Source organism: Leuciscus leuciscus, assembly GCF_965113295.1.
Source record: "Leuciscus leuciscus genome assembly, chromosome: 19".
Classification (NCBI taxonomy): domain Eukaryota; kingdom Metazoa; phylum Chordata; class Actinopteri; order Cypriniformes; family Leuciscidae; genus Leuciscus; species Leuciscus leuciscus.
Window position 1 is genome coordinate 24,679,587 of NC_138743.1, and position 6,000 is coordinate 24,685,586.

The window sequence follows — 6,000 nt, forward strand, 5'->3', positions numbered from 1 at the left end:
GGTGCGATCGAGATTGTCCCTCCAGCCGAAATGAAGTCCGGCTTCTACAGCCCTTACTTCATTGTACCCAAGAAGTCCGGTGGGTTACGGCCAATCCTCGACCTGCGCGTCTTGAACCGCTCCCTTCACAGGCTGCCGTTCAAGATGCTAACGGCCAAACACATCCTCCAGTGTGTGCGGCCGCAGGATTGGTTTGCAGCGATCGACCTGAAGGACGCCTACTTCCATGTCTCCATTTTACCTCGACACAGACCGTTTCTACGGTTTGCTTTCGAGGGGCAGGCATACCAGTACGCGGTTCTCCCTTTCGGGCTAGCCCTGTCTCCTCGCGTCTTTACGAAGGTCGTCGAGGCAGCCCTTGTTCCCCTTCGGGAACACGGGGTTCGCATCCTGAACTATCTCGACGACTGGCTTATCCTAGCTCACTCTCGAGACCAGGTTTGCGAACACAGGGACCTAGTGCTCCGGCACCTAGTCCGTCTGGGCCTTCGGGTCAACTGGGAGAAGAGCAAACTCTGCCCCGTGCAGAGGATCTCTTTTCTCGGTATGGAGATCGACTCGGTCGCCATGTGCGCGCAGCTTACGAGCGAGCGCGCGCAGTCACTGCTGACTTGTCTTCGTCAGTTCGAGGACAAGAGTGCGGTTCCACTGAAACTTTTTCAGAGGCTCCTGGGGCATATGGCATCCGCAGCCGCAGTAACGCCGCTGGGATTGCTTCATATGAGACCGCTTCAGCTTTGGCTTCGCGATCGAGTCCCGAGGTGGGCATGGCAACACGGCACGCTCCGAGTCCCAGTGACTCCAGCCTGCCGTCAGACCTTCACCCCGTGGGCGAACCTCAATTTTCTACGGGCCGGAGTGCCCTTAGAACGAGTTTCCCGGCATGTTGTTGTGTCAACAGATGCCTCCAACACGGGCTGGGGCGCCATGTGCAATGGTCATGCTGCCGCGGGCTTCTGGACAGGACCCCAGCGCCTTTGGCATGTCAATTGCCTCGAGTTGCTGGCTGTACGTCTCGCCCTGCACCGCTTCCATGCGCTGCTCAGGGGCCAGCACGTACTAGTCCGATCAGACAATACCGCAACAGTAGCGTACATCAACCACCAGGGTGGTCTACGCTCCCGCCGTATGTCGCAACTCGCTCGCCACCTCCTCATATGGAGTCAGAAGCATCTGAGGTCGCTTCGAGCCATTTATATCCCGGGACACCTGAACCAGGCGGCCGACGAGCTGTCTCGAGTTCGGCCTCTCGCAGGAGAATGGCGACTCCATCCCCAGACGGCCCAGCTGATTTGGGGTCAGTTCGGCGACGCACAGGTAGACCTGTTTGCCTCCCACGACTCGTCCCATTGCGACCTGTTTTACTCCCTGACCGAGGGCACGCTCGGCACGGATGCACTGGCGCACAGCTGGCCGCGGGGCCTACGCAAGTATGCGTTTCCCCCAGTGAGCCTTCTTGCGCAGACCTTGCGCAAGATCAGGGAGGACGAGGAGCAGGTCATTTTGGTTGCCCCGTATTGGCCCAACCGGACCTGGTTCTCCGAACTAGTACTCCTCGCGACAGCACCTCCCTGGCCAATTCCTCTGAGGAAGGACCTCCTTTCTCAGGGACGGGGCACCTTATGGCACCCTCGTCCCGATCTTTGGAACCTCCACGTGTGGCTCCTGGACGGGACGAGGCAGGTTTGAGTACCCTACCACCTGCGGTGGTGGCTACCATCACTTCCGCTAGAGCATCGTCCACGAGACATGCCTATGCGTTGAAGTGGAACCTCTTCGTCAACTGGTGTTCTTCTAAACATCAAGAACCCACGAAATGCCCGATCAGTGTCGTGCTTTCCTTCCTGCAAGAAGGGTTGGAGCGAAGGCTGTCTCCCTCCACCCTGAAAGTGTATGTTGCCGCCATTGCCGCACATCACGAAGCAGTTGATGGTAAGTCTCTGGGAAGGCACGACCTGATCGTCAGGTTCCTGAGGGGAGCGAGGAGACTAAATCCTCCTCGTCCGCCCTTCGTACCCTCTTGGGACCTCTCAGTGGTTCTAACTGCCCTGCAGAGTGCTCCATTTGAGCCTTTACAGTCAGTGGAGCTTAAGTTCCTGTCTATGAAGACAGCGCTCCTGGTTGCATTGGCCTCCATCAAGAGGGTAGGGGACCTGCAGGCATTTTCGGTTGACGAAGCGTGCCTGGAATTCGGGCCGGCTAACTCTCACGTGATCCTGAGACCCCGGCTTGGATACGTGCCCAAGGTTCCTACCACACCCTTTCGAGACCAGGTAGTGAACCTGCAAGCGCTGCCCTTGGAGGAGGCAGACCCAGCCTTGGCACTGCTCTGTCCAGTACGCGCCCTCCGTGCTTACGTGGACAGAACGCGGTGTTTCAGGACCTCAGACCAGCTCTTTGTCTGTCATGGTGGGAAGCTGAAGGGAAAGGCTCTCTCAAAGCAAAGGTTATCCCACTGGATAGTGGATACCATTGCTTTGGCATACCAGCAGCAAGGTCGTCCGTGCCCCCTTGGTGTGAAAGCCCACTCCACACGTAGTGTGGCTTCCTCTTGGGCTCTAGCGCATGGCGCCTCGCTAACAGACATTTGTAGAGCTGCAGGCTGGGCGACACCCAACACATTCGCGAGATTCTATAATCTCCGAGTAGAGCCAGTTTCTTCTCATGTACTCGCTTCAACCAGCCGGTGCTAGATTCTGCTCAGGTGTCTTCGCTTGCTCGCCATTCCTCTCCACGGACGGGATACGTGCGATATTTCTCTCAGGTGAGTCTGATAAGCTCTGAGTTTCCTCCAGCACTGGTTACGTCAACGCCTGAGTTATGCCAATCTGCCATAACGCAGCTTTTGCGCTTGACTAGGTGCCTCCATGTGCATGGTTCCCCTCTGGGCGACCCCCACATGTGTATTCCACTGTAAGTCTCCTTGTGAGCGTGTGTCTTTCCCTTGGCAAGCCACCTTGCCACCCCTGGGGTTTAAAATTCCACCTGCGGCTGGACACCCCAGTGATTTTCCATATGCAGCCCTCTGGGTCATATGTGTATTCTAAGTCCCCCCCATCAATGGCTGGGCATTATTGCATATTTCTCTCTGGAGATATGCTTCCCAGTGTACCTTGGTATCCCTGTGTTAAGTAGGACTCCTTCGTTCGTGCTAGTCTCACAACAGGGAGCTCAGACTCACGCAGGGCACTGGTAGACAGCCGAGGTGGCGTGATTAGACTGGAACCCCAATCGTCGTCATCCGACGTAACTCGGAGTGACCACGAAAGGGAACGTCTCGGTTACGGATGTAACCCTCGTTCCCTGAGTGGGAACGGAGACGTTACGTCTTCCTGCCACTTCCGCTGTACCGCTGAAAAACGCCTGGGGCTAGTCTCGGCTCCTCAGCGAAGACATATCTGCATTGTGCCAGCGTACTTCCTTATATACCCCCTGCGGCGGGCGGAGTTACGCTATGCAAATTCCGCAGACCCATGGCATTTCATTGCCATTGGCTCGTTTTATATACTCGAAGGTGATAGGCTTCTAGGCGAAACCCCAATCGTCGTCATCCGACGTAACGTCTCCGTTCCCACTCAGGGAACGAGGGTTACATCCGTAACCGAGACGTTCAGCTGTGTTCAAAGTAGCTTTTCCATGAACAAGCTGCTATTTCCGATGAGAAGTCTGTGTAAAAAAAAAAAAAAAAAAAAAAAAGAAAATATATATATATATATATATATATATATATATATATATATATATACATATACATATATATATATATATATATATATATATATATATATATATATATATATATATATATATATATATATATTAGGGGTGGCACGGTTCACAAAACCCACGGTTCGGTTCGTATCACGGTTTTAGGGTCACGGTTTTCGGTTCTGTACGGTTCTTGTTGTTGTTTTTTCTTTTAATCTTTAACACTCCAAAAATGTACTTCAGCATATGATATATAGCTGAATTATCTAATTATTAATTTATTTATTTCATAAATGGGGTGTGTTTGCAAAACGCAGCTTCTCATTTCCCGTGGGCTGTGTCGGACAGTTATTTGTCACCACTTTTTGCCAGGGTTGATATTATGTCCCAGCACGGATGTACCAATACAAATAAATAAAACATTTCCAGTTAACTAGCAAAGTATTCGTTTCGTTCGTTTGTTAAATAAGAAGCAATCTAGCGCTGAAATGTGTTTTTTTTAATCAAGTGATCAAAGTGCTCGTTGCCGTTGCGATCAGTGGCGCTGATACAGTGTTCTCGTGGCTCGCGCACACACCGCAGCGGCCGCACATTCTTCACTCAGACGCGCGCTTCAGTCCGTTGAGGAGACTCTAGGCTACTCTATTCGTTCCGATGAAATCACAAAACAAAATTCATACAAATCTGTCCCTGCTTGATATACAACCGCTGATAAACATAATCGGTTTTGATGAAAAAGAAAAATATATACGAGTGCAGATTAGAACTCAGAACCTTTGACACGCTTGGCAAGTTCTGCCACTGGACCATTAAAGTACATACCGGTACGTGGAACAGTCGATCTATGTAGCCTATTTATTCACGTGAAAAAAACAACATATAGCCTAGTGGAGTTGATCTCATTAAATGTCTAAGTAAACCCAGTGTACTATTTAAATCGATTGCTGGACATTGTAATGTTATTCTACATTTGTCTGATTTATGATTTAGCATTGTATTAGCAGTAGCACGGGCACAAGGCTACATTGCGCATGCGTCGAACCGTGCGAACCGCGCGACGCACACACGCACCGAACCGAGACAAGCGAACCGAACGGTTCGGATGTTTTTTCATGTACCGTGCCACCCCTAATATATATATATATTTCAACTTTCATTCTGACCCTGTGTCTGGAATGATATGTTTTAAGTGGGTGGCTCCTTTAAGGCTTGTCAGTAAGCAGCCACTGTTATGATTAGCTAACATCACTATAGGAAACAGTATCAACGCTCATTCGCTATAGAGAAGGGCTGCATCAGAAATTGCATACTTCCTCACTATATAGTGGGTGAAAAACAGTATTTGACAAAAGTAGTATGTCCGAATTCACAGTACTCATAAAAGAGTAGGCAAAAAGTACCTGGATGACCTACTCCAGCAAGATTCTGAAGTGTGCATATATAATTTGATAACAATACAAAGAGCAAGGTGGAACATTTTACCATTTCTGTCAGGACCACTACCGTCAAATATGATTGACAATTAGCATACAGTTTGGATTGGCGGTATGGTTCCGTTCTGGGCGAGAACTCCCTGCGCATCCATGCAGCCTAGCATGGATAAGAGCAGGGAGAGCAGCAATAACCCCCCTTGGGGTAAACAGAACAGAACCAACATGAAAGTCTGCAAATATATTTAATTCAAGATTTTAAAGTACAACATAATTCGATAATTTATTCTGATTCAAGGGGAATCAGAATGCCAAATCCTGACTGATGAGAGGAGGAGCTGGGGATGGAGGAGGGTAATTAGCTCCTGAGAAACGCGATAGCTGCTGATAATACTGAAGGAGCTTAGGCCCTCTGTTATTCTCAATATATATGATGCCACTTGGAAATATTATAAGGAAACATGGAATTAGTTTCCATTGCTGATGACAATCAAATATATATTTCATCACGGCCGGATGAAAACGCTAAATAGTGTGTTAAAGATATAAAAGATTGGATGACGCGTAATTTTCTTTTATTAAATCCAGACAAGACAGAGGTAATACTTATCGGTTCAAAAAACCACCCAAAAAACCTCGCGCAATACAACTTTAACATCATAGGATGTCCTGTTACTTTATCCTCTACAGTAAAAGACCTGGGTGTTCTCTTACGAGAGGTCTCTCGTACTGCGTAAGATATCTTACGCTAGGGGAAAATCCTTTTCCGCGAGATATTGAAGCCAAAAATTATCCTTAATTTTGTAATAATGCAAAACGCGTTGCAGCAGCAATGCAGACATAGGCGAGACAGCTCGCGCGC

General features: G+C 49.4%; 1 long non-coding RNA gene across 1 annotated transcript in view; it reads left to right on the forward strand.

Moving 5' to 3' along the window:
• Nucleotides 1–4,852, forward strand: part of LOC309481860 — a 52,453-nt gene extending 47,601 nt beyond the window's left edge. Inside the window, exon 2 of the long non-coding RNA XR_014200126.1 lies at nucleotides 3,824–4,852. This is a non-coding gene — a long non-coding RNA (uncharacterized lncRNA). The remainder of the gene's footprint in view (nucleotides 1–3,823) is intronic.
• Nucleotides 4,853–6,000: the final 1,148 nt, after the last annotated feature.